Genomic DNA, 18059 nt, shown 5'->3' with positions numbered 1-18059 from the left:
ACAGCTATTTAAGTCTTCACAAAACCACCTCTAGTGATTTTTTCCCTACCAGGTGACACATATTTATTCCATTGACTGAGTCACTGGACTGGAAACGCTGTATATATTGTTTTGTAAAACTACACTGTAGTAAATAATACTGCTGATGGGGAAGCAGAAGTTCTTACTAAAAGGAGAAAGGGTAACTCATACAATATCGGCTGTAGCAACTGACAAGGAAATTCACTTACAGCGCTCTCTATGGTTGATAGCCCTTCTCTGTTGTTTAGACCGTATTCAAGGCAGTTTACACGGGTTGTTTACATGTTGGCTATTGGAGCAAAGAAGGCTGCAAATAGTTGTGTACTCATGCCCAGATTGTGAGTGATCACAAACAAGATGACACCTTCTAGGATGAAAGTGTAGAATTTGGAATGTCATTTTCTTCTTCATAGTTATAAAAAGATCTGGAAAGACAGGATTTGAGATATGGAATGTTTTGGGGAACACCGACTTTCATGTATGAATTATTAGAATTGGACTGTGTCAGGAGTTAATTTTTCAGGTGATATTGGACAAGATATAGAGATATTTAATCCTCTGACTGGAGAGGCTATGTTTTATTCTGGTGTTTCAGTTCCAATATATAATTTGACTTTTTTGTTTTACTTTCTGTCTCTTGATAACGCTGGAAAAAGAATATGTAAATCAATATTGGTTGTGTCTGGAATGAGAATGAAATCTTGGTTAATGTGCTGCTGTTCTGTAACTAGAAAGATCTTTCAAGTAGATTAAAAGACAAACCTTTTTTAAGTCCTGTTTAGAAAAGTAATGTCATCCTGCAAAAACATAGTGTCTCAGTTCTTTTGTTGGAAATCTTATGTCTTGATGCTACTGAAAAATCTTGCAACTGCAACAAACTTTCAGGGTATTCAGTAGCAGCAGAATGGAAACAGGAGTTTGATGTAATATTATGAGAGGAATACACCCTCTCCCAGACCTGATCCACCTCCTGAACCACCCTACTTTCAACCAAAGGCTCCCTCCCTACCCCTGTTCCACTCTCCTATGCCCTCTTCCACCCTCCTGCACTGGCCTGTCCTGGGCTGATATAAACTTACCCCTTTGGGCCGGTGTAGATCTGGTGGGAACAGGTCAGTGCTGTCCTTGCACCAGTGTGGCCTGCCCTTGAGTCACTGCAAACATGCTTTGCAGCATGTCTGTGATGCTTGGAAGCTGGTGCAGGGGCCTGTGCCAGCCTGTCTCACTCTTAGGATTGTGCTTTCAATCAGTTAACCCAGGACCACATTGTAGGGTGAAGAAATATTGATCAACCCAAATGAAGAAATAAAAAATTAAGCTTCTTACTGATATCCTGCTTTTCATAGCATGTAAAATAGTATACGCAAGTGTTGAAGGTAGTAAGCTTAGGGCCTGATCCTATCCACCTTCCTGACCTCAGTCTACCTTCTGTGGTGCACTTGGACATGCATCAGCTAAATTGCTGGTGCAGGTCTGATTAAACCCATTCGGACAGTGGAGGCTTACCCCCAGGCAAGGGAACAAAGAAAATGTTCTTTGCCTGGAGGAGACTTTTGGAATTCCTTCCTCCTACAGGTGTGGTGTGGCTGCATGGGGGGGGGGATGTTTGGTAGGTTTGAGCTTGTGTAAGCAGTAGGGTAATGTAACTGAGCCTGAATAAAGCCATGTGGTCTCATGCTAACATTTATTAAGGTTATGTGCAGCAACTAGCATTTGTTTGAGTTCTGAGTGGTTGGTATGTCAACAGGATCTGGTGTGAAGGCATGTGAAGCAGCAACTTTGCAGAAGCAAGACAACAGGCCTGCATCTGGTCTGTTCATGAATGGGAGACCACCTTGGTTATACATCTTTGAGTTGCAGCGTGGGGAAAAAATGGGTTATAAATGTGTTAAATAGAGAGAGTCATTTAAATTGACGCGTGATTGCAAAACTATATATAAATAAGCAGAGGACAGTACTAACTGTCAAATTACTTCTCTAAGTGGTTGAAGCTATCATATGAAAGAAAATGAAACTGCGTGCCTTCACAATATGAAGTGTCAGGCACTATACCACAGAAAGGCAGCACACTGAAAAGCAAAGACTTGTATAACTAAGCCAAAAATAGAAAAAAGGAAAAAAAGGCTTAGTGCAGTCAGATAAAGATAAAAAAAAAAGACTCGAATATTCTTAACTGAAAAATCCAGCATGATTGCAGTGGTTCCTGAGCTGGACAGGCACTGCTTTCTTAACCCAATAAGTAAATCTTGACCATATATGATGCAAAAATGTTTTGGTTTCCCCTTTCTCTAAAAGAATGCCAGTCATCCTAGTCTTAATGCAGTGACATTCACAATTGGACCCTATGGCAAGAATTTATATGGACAATCTATAAAAGTGTGCTCTACTAGTATTTTCACTTTCCTGGGCTCAAGAGCAGTGGTGTCACTAGGGGGGTGCAGACCGCACCAGTGACGTGCACTGGAGGGGGTGACACCACTATGGACCAAAATTGCTAAAATCATGGTTTGCAGGAATAATATCATCATGTTATATACCATTCGATGTGTAATTTACAGCAGAATGCAATGAAAAACTGTGTTGAAATATCCGTGTTCTATTAAAAGGTATAGCCAAAAAACTGTGGGGACAGGGCAATAGCACATCACCATGCCCACTGTCTGGGTTGTTGCCCCGCCCACTGCATGGCAGGATGCATAATGGGGGGGTGCGCTGGCCTCCCCCACTGGGTGATGAAAATCACAGTGATGGCACTCCTCAAGAGGAAGTAGCAATAAATAATCCGCCACCTTAAAAGAGTAAGAAGAAATGTTACAACTACAAACTTTGATCAGTAGGTTTAATCAAATGAAAAGTTTTGTTTATTAGCTGGTGAGGATCACTTTTAAGCCGCAGGGGGACAAAGTGTTAAGGACACCTTTGGTTTTGAGAACATTTTGGCCCTGATATGTGGATATAGTATATTGGAAAATAAGAAAATAGCTTTTTCTTACTTTCCACCATTTTCTATAAGCATCCATATTCATATTGTAGTATTAGCCACATTTGTTTAATCATTAATCAATTTCAGATTAATTATTAACAGGCTAGTGAGCAACTATTTTTTGATTGGCTGACAACCCTAAAATATTAGTACAAGGAAGCCTGAAAGACAGTGCACTGATGGTGGTTAGTGTAATTAGGAATTAGGTTAGTGTAATTAGGTGAGGAAGTGGGATGTGTCTGGAGCAAGAGCAGAATATAACCCTGCTGGACAATCTCCAAACCATATGGTTACTTTATTTTCTGACTTCCTAAATCATTCTTTCCCAGTTCTTTTTTTGGATTATGATCAACAATGTTAAATAATGATTCAGCCCTGATTCAGGTAAGAAATGGTATGTGGATAAGAGAGAAAGGACCAGGAATTGTAAATGGATAAAATTGAATGATTTGTGTGTGTTTGGATGGGAAGAAGCAGTGGTGTACCTGGAGGGGGCAAGCGGGGCAAAAGCCTCGGGCACCGACCCTTTGGGGGTGCCTCCTCGAGTCTCGCCCCCCACTGCCTGTTTGGCTTTTTTCTTTAAAGGGAGAGAAGCCAGCAGCTCCTCCAGCTTCTGTCCCTTTTAAAAAAAAAAGCCTCCTCCCGACGGAGGAGGTGCACCCAGGATCGCTGCTGGAGTGGCAGTGAGAAGCTGCCTCTCCAGCAGCGACTCAGCGCCAGACTGGGCCACCCAATCTCCCCTCCTCCTTTATAGGAAGAGAGGAAAGGGGCGCCCTGGAGAGACAGCGTGTCGAGAGATGCAACTCCCAGCGCACAGACGCTCTAGGGCACCCCTTTCCTCTCCTCCGGAGGAGGGGAGTGGGCACCTAGAGAGGCAGCATCGCAGCTCCTAGCACGCTGCCTCTAGGACGCCCTCTTGTCTCCTGTGGAGGATAGGAAACAGGCGCCCTAGATCAGGGGTGTCAAACTCGTTTCATACCCAGGGCTGAATGGCATTCATGATGCCTGCTGAGGGCCGGAAGTGATGTCATTAGGCAGGAAGTGATGTCATTAAACAACTCATAACCAAAAATTAGCACGTTTTCTCACTTAGGAATTCATTAACTTCAATGACAGAAGAGAAAACATGCAAATCTTTTTCATATTTCAAGATATGGGAAAGCCCAATTTTTGTGGGGGCTGCCCTTTTAGCAGTAACACCTCGGCACTGCTCAGCAGCTGAGAGCCTGAGGGCTGGATAAAAAGCTTCCGCGGGCTGCATCCGACCCCTGGGCCTTATGTTTGACACCCCTGCCCTAGAGCATCAGTGCACCCAGAGTTGCATCTCCCAACATGCTGCCTCTCTAGGGTGCCCTCCTATAAAGGAGGAGGAGAGAAGGGGTGGCCCAGTTCAGCGTTCTATCGCTGCCTCTCCACAGCAATCCTGGGCGCACCTTCTTCACATCTGAGGACGTCCCTCAGAGGCGGAGGGGAAATGGTGTGCACCTTCTCCAATTTCGGAGTAGATGCATTCCGCTTTGAAGGCCCTGATGGAGCCTTCTGCGCCGCTTGTAAGTGATGCGGAGGTCTCCATTGCAGTGGTCTGGGGCTGCTGGAAGCAGCACCCAGCAGGGGAGTGCCTCCTTTGGCCGCTGCTTCCAGTGGCCCCAAACCGCTCCATTAGAGACCTCATCCCCACCTACAAGCGGCAAAGAAGGTTGTGTTGGGGCCTCAGCTGCCTCCTCTGTTCCCCCTTTGTTTCAGGGGGAATGGAGGAGGTAGCCGCTCAGAAGTAATTGTGGTGACGATGACGTCACCAATCACTTCTGGGTCATGGTTGGGGGGTTGTGGGAGGGCAGAAAATGGTGGTTTGCATCGGGTGCTGGGACCCCCAGGGATGAAGTTGTAAAGATGGCAAATAACTTAGGTGAGCAAGATAGGGAAATACAGGCATCCCACTATATCTGTGGGGAATGTGTTCCTGGCCTCCTGTGGATACAGGAAACCACTGATATGGGGACTCCTGTCTTTGGAGCCCCCATCCTGTTAACTTTGTTTATGCTGTTTACAGTCATGCAAAGGTCTGAATATCTTGCTTTACCCAGACACCATAAGCAGAAAGCTTATAACAAGACAAGCAGGCAGAAAGCCTGCACGCTAGAGAAGATGACTTGGTGAATGTTAACAGGAAGTAGGAAGCTTCCTTTTAATGTTCCCTGAGTTGTCCCTTCTAACTGGAGCTATACAATATTGGATTGTATTGTATGTCTGCTACATAAGGACTGTCTTCAACTGTATGGACATACCAGATTCCTAAGATTGGTTTCAGAACCTCTGTCCCATCTTTATTGGATGATCAGCTCATGCTCACCAGAGCCTTTTTGGTGGTAGCACCACAGTTGTGAAATTCCTTCTTTGGAGAAATTTGAGAAGCTTCATTTCTTCTCTTCCTTAGACAAGCTTTGAGCACTTAAAAAAATCCAACAGTCATTTGATGTTTAATGCCCGCTCTTTGTTTTAATTTTTAATCTTAAAAATTTGTACCCCACACTTCCTCTTCTTATCCCGTGTTTTAAAATTATTTGATGTTGCTGTTTGATGTATGCATTTCATTATTCTTATTCAGGTAATTGTATGATTGTGATTTATTTATGTATTTGCTATTCCTTAATTGTGCACTGCTTCTATCATGTTTGCAGAAAGGATAAAAATAATTGGAGTAATATACTTTTTGAACTATTGAACAAATTATGAACATTTTAATAGAACAGTAATAATATGTGGAAAATAAAAAACATGTGGATCACTGAAATACTTATGAAGTGCTATCAGTTTCTTATAAGCAACATGAATGCTATTGTAGAGCCACAGTGTTCCCCCCCCCCCACATCCTTAGACAGCTCATATAATTCAGGGCGCAGTCCTAACTTGTGCTGGAAACAGGCAGACCAGTGGGCCTGTGCTGGAACCAGCACAATTTTGGGGCCAAAAGCAGCACAGCCCGAGACAAGGGGAAACCTTTCCTGTTTACCCTGTGTTGCGCTGCAGCAGCCTCAATAAATCTACTTGGATCTATGCTAACTGACACAGTGGCGCAAATCCAGGCAGCCTGGGTTGCTCAGGAGTGGGGTCAGGATCCGGCATAACCATCTCCCACTCCCTATCTGCCCGCCCACAGTTCTGCCTACTGCCTACCCTCCCCCGCCCTGGAATGCCTTCCTCCTGCCTCTTCCCTGCCCTCCCCACTCCCCCCCCCCGACCCTGCGTTGGCTGAACTTGACTGACACAACTCACCTCCCCAGGGCCCATGCTGGTGCAGGGAGGCCAACATGGGCTATATCCCAGAAGAGTGGTGTAAAAGTGCTTTATGGCACTTTTGAAACACTCCCAGGTCAGCACAAAGGACTTGCGTTGGCCCAACTGAGCATCAGGTTTGCACCCTCAGTTAGTTATCTCTTCAAAAAGTAAGGAAATCCTGGCATCACCACTGTTTTAGTTAAGAGGAGAGTTCACTGATACATTAAAAAAAAAATGAAAATTGTCTGCTAAGACAATTTAAGCTTTTTAAAAAGAGTTTCTTTGTGGCTATTTGCTGCCATTGCTTCTCCTCTCTGCTACTTTAGTATTATTCCCTCCCCCCTTTCTCTTTCCTGGAGTGATTGCAGCTAATCAGAGATTGTGTAGTAAACATGATAATGTCATTATGCTACATAGCTACAAGCTATGATTGGCATAGCCATTGGCATAGCAAAAACTATTTGGCCGCATTATGACAGCATTGAGTACATTATAAACAAAGCCAATTAAGATTAAGGGCAATTCTTCCTGCATTGCATTGCTCTTAGTCCGAATGAGCAAACACTTCTTCTGCCCTGCTTTGATGTGATTCTCCAAAATAGTTGTCAAAGGAGGGGTGCTTTTGGTGCAGCTGAAAACATTCACGCAAAGCACACAGCCCCATGTCACAAACATCCGATATCTATGATATCCATACTCCAGTAACTTACACTGCACTTAATAGTACAATGAATATTTACAGGAAGGAAAAATCACATTTTCCAAACAGTGGGTTGCATTTTAAGCTCTGGGAAAAGGGTATTTCCTTGCAGTAGTATTTCCTTGTTGGACTTTATTGGGATTCACCACAACACCTAAGAAAACACTGTGCGTTCAAAACACACACAAAATTGCCTAAGTAGACTGCAAAACAGATTGAGCACAGTGAGGACGTTCACCCTCATAAAGGGAGCATTAAAATGCCTTAAGCATGCAGTGTCCATTGATTTCTTTAGCATGCCATAGATCAGTGATAGGTAGTGCTAAATTAGCAGCACAGGAAGAGTCCTTAAATAAGTTTCCTCTTTTCCCAGCCTTGATAGCACAAAGAAGGTCATGTAAATAAAATAAAATAAAATCCAGGTTGATACGAAGCGGGCTGTCTTTTGCCATGAAGCAGGTGTCTGGTACAGCCAAAGTTAGGATGTATTTCTTTAGATTAGGCAATGAAAACGTTGTAACTCATTTGATTTTGCTATCCACAACATTCCTCCTGCTTATCTCAGTGATATTATTCCTTTTATTTCTCTGTGGTACATCGTTTCACTCTCTCTGTGTTCATATTCTATTAATCAGCAGCTAATTTCAAGTTAATGATCAGAGAGCATGAACAGCCAGTGTAACAGCCATCACATGCATTTTAAAAAAAACAAACCAGTTTGGGTTACAGAGGTAACAAAAAAGTACAACCCACAGAAATGACCACTTAATTACTCTTCTTTCAAGTTGCTAAACCAACTTACCTAAAGTTATCAGAAATACATTACAGACAGGTTTGGGATTTCCCCACCAACCACTTGAAGTGACACTTCCGCTCTGAATATTTCCTGTTTTGTTTGTAATTGTAGCATCCTGGAGCACAATGAAAGGATTTTAATGCACAGTCTTCAGAAAAACGTGCTGCAGCAATTGGTGCAAGGACGAAAAAAACAAAGAGGTCTTATGGTGGCACCTTGGAACACTCCTGTCATTTGAAGTAAGTCATAGGAGCTGTTTTGGTATAAGAGAACTTGCAATTCATCTGCATTTGCATTTGTGTTCCAAGAAATGCATTGATATATCTATACAATGAATGCAGAGGGCTAGCTTAAGTAATAAGGGCCAAAGCAGATGTGTGTGTTTTTAAATCTGCCACATTCACTGAAAACTTGAGTGTGGGGTGGGAATCTGATTTTAAAAGCAGAAGAAATATGTAGGCAATGGGTATAAAGACCTTTTCTGCCTACAGCTTATTTCCTCATGGTCTGTCCCCATTGGGGTTGTGTCTCCTAAGTTAACCTTCAATATAGAACATAAGCTCAACTGGTTTTAAAGCACCTGGGGAGAGCATCTGTTGGGAGATAAATAGTGGGGGAAAGGTTTTCGACCCCTGTTTTTGTGCTCCTTTTGCTGTTATCATTGGAATCCACCCTCCTTTTCTGTGTAGTTGGGATAGATTGGGGGTCTTAACGCATAGATTTGCCAGCATCATGTGCTGATTTGAGTTCTGATTCTTATGTAAGTGGCAGACCCGTGGGGGAGAGAGTCCACCTTGTGTCTGTCAATACTTTGTTTGTGCCTGCAATTTATGAGCTCTTTTTCTGTCATGCCTTCTTTCTGTCACAACTTGGATACGTTGATCTCTACAAACAGTAAATGTGTCTGGTGCTTCCTACTAATTAATACAGGAGATGGGGATGAGAGTGGAAGTGGAACACAACCTGGATGGCATATTCATGCAAAAGCATCTCATGCAAAAACAGAGCCAATTTCCGGTTTGGTGTTGCCAAAGAAAGAGCCCACTCGCAGCCTCCCCTTAACAACAAGGGGGCAAGATTCCCTCGCTGTTTAAGGTCTCCTATTCTGCAATTTCCAGAGTAGTTTAATCTTTGGAGAGACCTCTGGGCAGCAGCGTCTTTTTACTTTGCGTTAGGCAGCCAGGAAGTTTAGAGTAGGCCACTTTGAGGGACAGTGCAATTATTGTAGGTTGCAATGCTACCTCTTTAGGCAGATTGCCCTACAGCCCCCTACCCCATCACACCCCAAATACCTGAGAACATCAAAATCTACCACTTTTGCAGACCTGCCAAGTCCACTGAAAGCACCAGTCTTTGTGGATTAGGAATCGTGTTCAGGCTTTGTGTGGGACCCCTCATACCGTCTCATATTCTTGGGCTCTGACTCTGGGTTTCTGCAAAACCCTATGTAGCATACTACCAGTTTAGCACTAGAATCCCACTTCACCAACCACAGGAGCCTCATTGTTAGCACAGTTATTACAGTAGTAAATGTGTATGTGAATAAGGGCCCAAGAAGGGCATGCGCTGCATCCTGTGGTTGGGAGGGCCAGTCACAGAGGCCTCCTCAAGGTAAGGGAATGTTGTACCCTTACCTCAGGGCTGTATTGTGGTTGCATTGGCCCTGGAAAGATGCATAGGTGTAAAAACTGGTAGAGTTTTCAACACACATTGAGTGGATTAAAATGTATATTCTCTTGTGATTATATTCCTCCTTAAATCATTTTATTGAAATATTAAAATTATTGTGGAATTTTGAGTTTTTGTTGATTTTCATTTTTTGGTTGCTGTAGTGCTAATCTCTTTGTTAGATAGGTTTTTAACTGCCATGATTAAAACAAAAGAAAGTCTTCTTTAAGCCATTTCTGCCCAACATTGCATTTACACAACAGGGACCAAATGTATACACCTGTGGGCTGCCTGGCTCACATTTGATCCTTGTTGTGTATATGCAGTGTTGGGCAGAAATGGCTTGTACCATCGCTGTGAATGATACCAATATGTTTGAAGAGTACTATGTTTGCATTATGCTATTATGGTTTTGTAATTAAAAAGAAAAGATAAAAGACAATTCGCCATGAATTGTAGAGAAGGTCTGCATTTGTTTCACCCTGCTTTTCAGTTTCTATTCAGTTTTATCTTATGCACATTTTAAAACTAGGGCCTTTGGGCCTTTCTTTTGATATGTGTTCTGGAAGGAAACTGAGTTGTAACTTGCAGTAGGAAATAATGAATATAGAAACAAATAATACCAGTGGATGTTGCAGAAATAGAGCCTTGTTATTTCCATTCAGTGTAAAGTGATAAAAATTATTGCAAAGAACCTTGCCCTTGTGCTATTTGCTACTTTTTTCCATTGGAGAGAAGAAAAGCCATAGAACAAAGTTGGTTTTTGGTTTCACCATAGCTGAAAATCATGTGTATTGCTAGGAAATCCCAGAATCAACCTCGCAGTGCTCGGGACATTCCAGTGCTGCTTGCCGTATGAAAATTTTCTGCCTCGAAAGAGTGTAGACTAGCTCAGTCTGTTTATAGCTCATATTGTTTATCTCAGTCTCTGTGCTGTTAAAGAAAAGTTAGAAAAACCTTAAGGCATTGCCTTGTGGGTATTAATTCAGCTGACTGTAGCAAGCTCTTCCTGAGCAGAACATCCACTGTTGTTATCCCTGGTCCTTTGGCTCATGTTATCAGATGAAAATGCACTTTTATATTTAACATATGAAGGATGCAATGGAACTGTGGTGCCTGCAGCTACTTGTAATTCACTTTTCAGCATTTGTGCCCAAAAGTCATGCTGCAAGACTGATGTGGAGGTAAAGAAAATGGCTGAAGAAAGATATTTTGCTTCCCAAACGTTTTAGCACCAGGACCCACTTCATAGAATGAGAGTCTGTCAGGGCCCACCTAGGATGAGGGTGACCAGATGTCATAACTGCAAAAGAGGATAAGGCATCCTAAAATGTAGGACTTGACAAACTAAAAGCTAAAAACACTCATATATTGATTTCATGTTATCATTGGCATCGTTCAGTCTCGGGAGACTATGGTATCACACTCTGAAAAGTGGATCTGGAACAGCGTCTAGTGTGGCTGAAGAGGCCAATTCGGGAGTGACAGTTTCTTCCACACAATTTCATGTGGTTAAACACTATATTACTTATTATTAAATTTAAAACTGTATTACATATAATTTATTAATTACAAGAGGGCTATGTGCTGCCCACTCACAGGGAAAAGGAGAACATCTGAGTCCTTTTCTAGGACACGAGACTAGAGAAGAGGACATCTAGTCTTCCTGTTTAGGACTGGAAGTGATGCCACAGGAAGTGATATTGTGATATCATGGCCAGAAGTGATATCATCAAGCAGGAAGTAACATCATTGTGATGTCAGGGCTAGAATTGATGTCATCAAGCAGGACGTTAATGTCACTGTTCACATCTAGGAGCTTAATAAGCCCTGCATTGTGCCTCCATGGTGCCCTTGCTTGCCACTTAATGGGGTTGGGCACAACCACCAGCATTGTGAGGGTTCAAGGGATTCTCAGGCAGATGGGCCCTCTGATTGATGTGAATCCTCATCCAGTACATTTTGGCCAATCTCTGTGGAACAGGGGTCAATAAAAAAGGGATCAGTAAAAAGGTTGGCAACCCTAATGAACTGTTCCTGCTGGGTTATGCTCAAAGCCGCCCACTGCTCTTGCCTGGTTTAAGTATAGCAGACACACCCTTGTTTACAAGCCCTTTTTGCTTCCTACTGTGCACACACCTTCCTTCTCTCCCTCCTGGAGCAGTTTCAGTAACATAAAAAGGTACACAAAGAAACGGCTTGTAGCATGGGACAACATAATACTCCTTACTGGACACTTTGCAGCTTACGCAACAATATAAAAGATTCCCCACATCCCCCTTCATATCATTCCCAGCAAATCCTTCTCATCCAGTTCCAGCCAGAAACACCTGAAGATAGGTCAGGGAACCCCCCCCCCCTTTAAAAAAAAAAATCTCTTTCAGGCATCATATGGAGGAGCTGGATTTACATGCACAGACACCAAGACTGCACCCCTCTATCAGGGCAGGATGCACAGTCAACATTTCAAGAAGCCAAAACATCCCATGTATTTGAGAGAGAAGCAGGATTATTTGCTATCCAATTTTAGAATGGGAACAAAACTTGCCCTATCAAGTTCTGCAGAGTCACCACTGAGCATCCCTGGGCCCCTTCACCCCTCTGTGCAGGAGAGTGTTTTCTCTCTCTCTCGCTCCCTCTCTTGCCTTATCACTGCCCTGCCTTGGTGATGGCCTCCCACAGCCTCACACTGGGGCTTGCAGGACAGGTGGGTGCTACTGCGGGACTCTTACCCCTTCCCGCACCAGGACTCCTGCAGAACTCACTCTTACCCCTAACTTGACACTCGGCCTTGGCAGCGGCCACCGACAGCCTTCCTACTTGTCATATTTTTACAATTACATAAAAATATCTAATTTGTATCATAGCGGAAAAGGTATAGTGGGCATATGAAAACGGTCTTTAAAAATGAAGAAATGTTGTAGATCATTTCAAATCAACGGGTATACAGTAGTTCCCAATCAGTGTTTTCCTGGCTTTTTAAAAATTGTCTAGAAGTGATTCTGTTTAATCAGACCACTTTTACTGCTAGGTTATGTTGTGAATGCCTTAAAGTTATTCTAATTGATAAAATTATGTTTGATGAGAACCCTTTGCATTCAGATGAAGGCACTTGTGTTTTCCATCATTCCATTGTAGTGATGTTGTTATTTTACCTCCAAGATCAGAGGCAATATCCCTCTAAAGACTTGTTCATTTGTATAAAGCAGTGGTTCTCACACATTTAGCACCGTGACCCACTTTTTAGAATGAGAATCTATCAAGACCCACCAGAAGTGATGTAATGACCGAAAGTGACATCATCAAGCTGGAAATTTTTCACAATCCTAGGCTGCAATCCTACCCACACATACCCAGGAGTAAGTCCCATTTACTATCATCGTTAAAGGAATATACATAGTAGCCTGCTGAAAGTACAAATCTGTCTTGTTTCCCCTAGTGCAGTCACATACCATGGTAACATCAAGTCTAATATATTAAAAACAAAATATTGAAATGAATGGGGACCCACCTGAAATTGGCCCATGACCCACCTAGTGAGTCCCAACCTACAGTTTGAGAAACACTGGTAAAGACTTATATCCAGCCTTTTCCCCTAAATATAGGACAAGGAGTCTGAGTAACAATGGCAAGATAGGGCTTTTTGCCTGTTTGTGTGCTTCCTAGAGGCATTTGGTTGGCCATTGTAGGAATCAATATAGTGGATTCTTTGGTCTGATCCAGTGGGGGGGTTCTTAAGTATTTATTGGATTTCATAATTCAGGTCAGTCTGATCTCTCTCTTTTGTGTGCTTTGTAAGGCCTAATGAATCAATAAAAGACCTCTGTAGAGTTTCCTTCTCTACTACCCTTTTTGTTTCTGTCTTGCAAACTAGGGTGTGTACAAATGAATTGATTGTACCAGATAACTGCTACATTTAAGAGACTATTAATTTGAATAGCATTTTTCAGTTTTGGGAAATATATCCTTTTTAACCTTCTCTAATGCAAATAGGGCAAAATGCTTTGGGAGTAGTATGAAAAACAAGAAGAAAAAACTGTGGCAGCAAAGGATAACAAAATACTGCCTTCGTAACATTGGGCAGTATTTCTAGATTCTCATTACAGGGTTTTGGTTTGTTTGTTTTTTAATTCTTGTGTGTGAGAAATATTCTGGATGAATGAATATTTGAAGATCACACAAGTTGTGTTTCTGTTATGTGTAATTTTCTACATGACAAGATGAGGGGAAAATTTTTGACCTTTTGAGAATTAATAATCGGTTTCTTGTTCTTCCAAGACGTCATAATGCACTTCCACCTCGTAGTTCCTAGTTCTTCTAAACTATTTCATATAGCTCGTGGAGGAGCCTGATTTTTCTCAACAATTGGCAAAGGAGGCCATAAGAACATAAGAACAGCCCCACTGGATCAGGCCATAGGCCCATCTAGTCCAGCTTCCTGTATCTCACAGCGACCCACCAAATGCCCCAGGGAGCATACCAGATAACAAGAGACCTCATCCTGGTGCCCTCCCTTGCATCTGGCATTCTGACATAACCCATTTCTAAAATCAGGAGGTTGCGCATACACATCATGGCTTGTACCCCGTAATGGATTTTTCCTCCAGAAACTTGTCCAATCCCCTTTTAAAGGCGTCTAGGGTAGACGCCAGCACCACATCCTGTGGCAAGGAGTTCCACAGACCGACCACACGCTGAGTAAATAAATATTTTCTTTTGTCTGTCCTAACCCGCCCAACACTCAATTTTAGTGGATGTCCCCTGGTTCTGGTATTATGTGAGAGTGTAAAGAGCATCTCCCTATCCACTCTGTCCATTCCCTGCATAATTTTGTATGTCTCAATCATGTCCCCCCTCAAGCGTCTCTTTTCTAGGCTGAAGAGGCCCAAACGCCGTAGCCTGTCCTCATAAGGAAGGTGCCCCAGCCCCGTAATCATCTTAGTCGCTCTCTTTTGCACCTTTTCCATTTCCACTATGTCTTTTTTGAGATGCGGCGACCAGAACTGGACACAATACTCCAGGTGTGGCCTTACCATCGATTTGTACAACGGCATTATAATACTAGCCGTTTTGTTCTCAATACCCTTCCTAATGATCCCAAGCATAGAATTGGCCTTCTTCACTGCCGCCGCACATTGGGTCGACACTTTCATCGACCTGTCCACCACCACCCCAAGATCTCTCTCCTGATCTGTCACAGACAGCTCAGAACCCATCAGCCTAAATCTAAAGTTTTGTTTTTTTGCCCCAATGTGCATGACTTTACACTTACTGACATTGAAGCGTATCTGTCATTTTGCTGCCCATTCTGCCAGTCTGGAGAGATCCTTCTGGAGGCCATGTCTCCATAAGCATTCTGGTTCCCAAATAAATGTAAGGGGAAATGAGGCCTTGATAATAGGCAGAAGAGATTTGTTGTGTGCAAAACTATGCTAGTTTTGTTGTATGCTCATGATGCCAGTTTTGTGAATAAGAGAATAACCAGACTTCCAAACATGTAATAATTGTTCATTTGTTTACATAACTGTGTGTGTTGAGCTGCTGCTTAAAAAGAATCTGGTTGGTGAGGAAACGGAATAGGGACTTGGTGTTGCAGCATGTTGCTCCAGTGAGCTAAGTTTCATATTTACAGTCACTTTGGAAAGTACAGGTTGACTCTATGTATCCATGTGTTTTGGGACCTGCAGATTTGAACCAACATGGGTCAGGAGGGCCTCGCTGTACCTACAGATGCAACTGGAAGAGTTTTCCCGTTGCCTTGGAAAGGAGGTGTTCTGAAGTGCAGGGAAGCCACGTGTGACCTCCCTGCACCTCGGATTGCTCTGGCAGGCCTTTTGAGGAGCGGGTAGGCCATGTGCAGGGCCCTCCCCCCACACCTCAGAACACTTCTGGGCATAAGATTAGCTTATCTGCAAGTTTTGGTATCTGCAGATACCAAACAGATCCGGGAACGGATCCCCACGGATAACACCAGCCAACTGTAGTTATAACTTCTTTGAATATGCTGCAGTGGTGTTAGTAGTGTCTCCAGTGTACATGTATGACTCCTAGGTGGTGGGGAAATGTGTATGTGGAAGTCAAACATGCATTCTTTATCGAGCATGGTACGTCCCCTCCCCAAAACAGCTTGCTCTTTGTGTCTCATTCTCTGGACTCCTCTGAGAATTTTCAAAGTCTACAAGTGCATCTACTCATATTTTCATTTACTATATTCCATGTCATCATTGATACATCAAGTACACTGACTATAAAGTAAGCTCAGTTACGTGTGTGTTGTCACATAATTATGATGTGATGTTGTATAGTTCCTGCAGCTGCAAGGTTGCTCTTGTTACCCTTGAAGTTGGGAAATAACTGTTCTGCAAACCACTAGCATAAACATAGTTTTTGTTTTTGTTTGTCTGTATCTGATTATGTGTCGGTCTGTATTTGATTATGTGCAACAGAGGTCACAAAAGCTGCCTGTATTTTTTTGCTTAGGATATGTCATTGAATAAGGCGTAACTCTGTGTTTTACTTAGTATTCAGCTTACATTGTAGTTGACTTGGAATTTGAAGTAACGTTTGTCTGCTTTACTTGAAACTGCAAAACGTGAAGTGTTTTGACATACGTTCTTCCAAAAACTCTGGAAGGTTTCCAAACATTTATTCAAACTGCATGTATAGTTCATCAGAGAGAATGGTGTGTATGAGACCAAAGTCAACAGATACCTTTCTTTCTCTTAGTAAAGGCTACTGATTATAGTAGGGAACTTGGGCAAGAGTGGCTCAGTGTCACTGTAGGACAGGTGCAGTCTTTTGGAACTGAATCTTTCTTTTACAGCATTGGAAACAAAATAGGTAGAGCTTCTACTGGATGGAGTTTTTCTGTCAGGCAGGCACCTACTCAAGATACTCTAGTGGAGGCGCAAGCAATAGTACTAGCCAAAATGGAGCTCTGTGCTCTCTTAATAACATATGTGCAATTTAAGCCTTCTGTTAGATTTGTATTCTGACTACATTCTGCGCCTTAAGTTGTACCTTAACCATTGGCACAGGTTCCCTCTGCGGCCACCAGCTTCCTTCATGAATGGAAGGAGAGTTCCACTTGTACAAAGACCCTTGCTGCTCACATGACTCCTGTTTGAGCTTTGGGGACCCTGTAAATGTTTGCAGGGGATGGGGCAGGGAAGGGGAGGGGGCAACCTCTTCTGCAGCCCATCCTGGTAGCTCCAAACTACTGTGAAAAAGGAAAAAAAACTTTCTGTTTTCGTTGCAAAACAGAAAGTGTTCCCCCCCCCCGTTTTACGGCAGTTTGGAGTTGCCAGGAGGTCTGCAGAGAAGATCACAGGCTCCCCAGACCCTCCGGAGAGCCATAAGTTTAAAAAATCCTTCCCTCCCTGGCAGCAGCACAATCGTCCTGATTGTGTTGCTACTGATTTTTGGGCCATTCCCCTTAGGAAAATGACATTTTTCTGGTTCCCTTGGTGAGTCGCTATCCACCAGTTTGGGAACCGCTGCTGTATTCAAAGACAGGTATATTAGCAGTCTACACATACAGTAAATAATCTTGCTATGAGGAAGATTGTGATACAGTTCTTTGTCACTTTCAGAATAAAATCTGCATAGGTGTGCATTCTGCTCTTGTAAGGTTGTTTTAGATTTTAACAAGCCCTCAAGGAAGCCTCAGGGTTATGTGTTCCCTCTTTCCTAGCACAGTGACTACCTCTCGCTTTTCCTGGTTTGAGGTTAGCCATAATTTGTTAGTTAAACAAAATGACAATGTGTGTTGGAGGAGGAGGAAGGAAACACGCAAGCCAGAGGCTCTCTCAAACCGTGGTTTGCCATTATGTCTAATGCAGTCCACAGAAAACAAAAGAACTTGAAAGCAAAAGGTGTGTACAATGTTGAGGCATTACCGTTGCTCTCCACTTAGCCAAACAAACAAAACAAAACAAGCAGAGAAAAACTTAGCCTCTAAAGCATTTTTTAAAAAATTGCCATATTGAAGATGTAAAATCGTTAGGTTTCTTAAAATGACGGACACCAATGACATGGAAAGTGTGTTGATTGTCAGCACGTGTGTCACAGGTAGTATCCTTTGGGTATCTTTGATGCTAGCAAGTAGAGTAGCAATGGATCAGCTGTATAGAGGAAGTGTTGGCATTTTCCTAACTCTAAATTATGTAACAATGAAAATGTGACATTCCTACAACAGAAATGTAATATTGATGGAGCAAATCTAAACTGCATATGACAAATAGATAATTGAAATTTCATTGTGTTAAAAACTGATAGTGTGTAGTGTAACCCTTGAGTTGAGTCTGTGAGCTGAGTTCAGTGTCCGGAGGTTACCTTCCTTCCGTTACTCTTTTTTGGCTTGAGTACCACACATGAGATCAGGTAAAACCATATTTATTCAAAGATAACAGTGCTATAAAAAAACCCACAAAGATATCATCTAAATTCAAAAGTCTTCCCTTCCAAGGTCTAGGTATGTTAAAGCAAGTCTGTGTGCTCTGGCTCTTACTGACACAGGTGATCTGAGGTGCAATCTGTTGGTCAGTTTCTCTGTGCTTGCTCAGCTACAACAAAGCAATTAAGAGTGTTGCAACAGAAGACAAGTTCAACAGCAA

General features: G+C 42.7%; 1 protein-coding gene across 6 annotated transcripts in view; it reads left to right on the top strand.

The window, feature by feature from the left end:
* Positions 1-18059, top strand: part of ATXN1 (ataxin 1) — a 307081-nt gene that overhangs the window by 87995 nt on the left and 201027 nt on the right. For all 6 annotated transcript variants that reach the window (XM_066626680.1, XM_066626678.1, XM_066626682.1 and 3 more), the window contains exon 4: positions 7888-8015. The gene's annotated coding sequence lies outside the window, so the exon portion shown is untranslated. The remainder of the gene's footprint in view (positions 1-7887; positions 8016-18059) is intronic.

Source organism: Tiliqua scincoides, chromosome 4 (genome assembly GCF_035046505.1).
Source record: "Tiliqua scincoides isolate rTilSci1 chromosome 4, rTilSci1.hap2, whole genome shotgun sequence".
Taxonomy (NCBI): domain Eukaryota; kingdom Metazoa; phylum Chordata; class Lepidosauria; order Squamata; family Scincidae; genus Tiliqua; species Tiliqua scincoides.
Note: the sequence above shows the minus strand (reverse complement) of the source record. Positions and strands in the feature narration are given on the sequence as shown.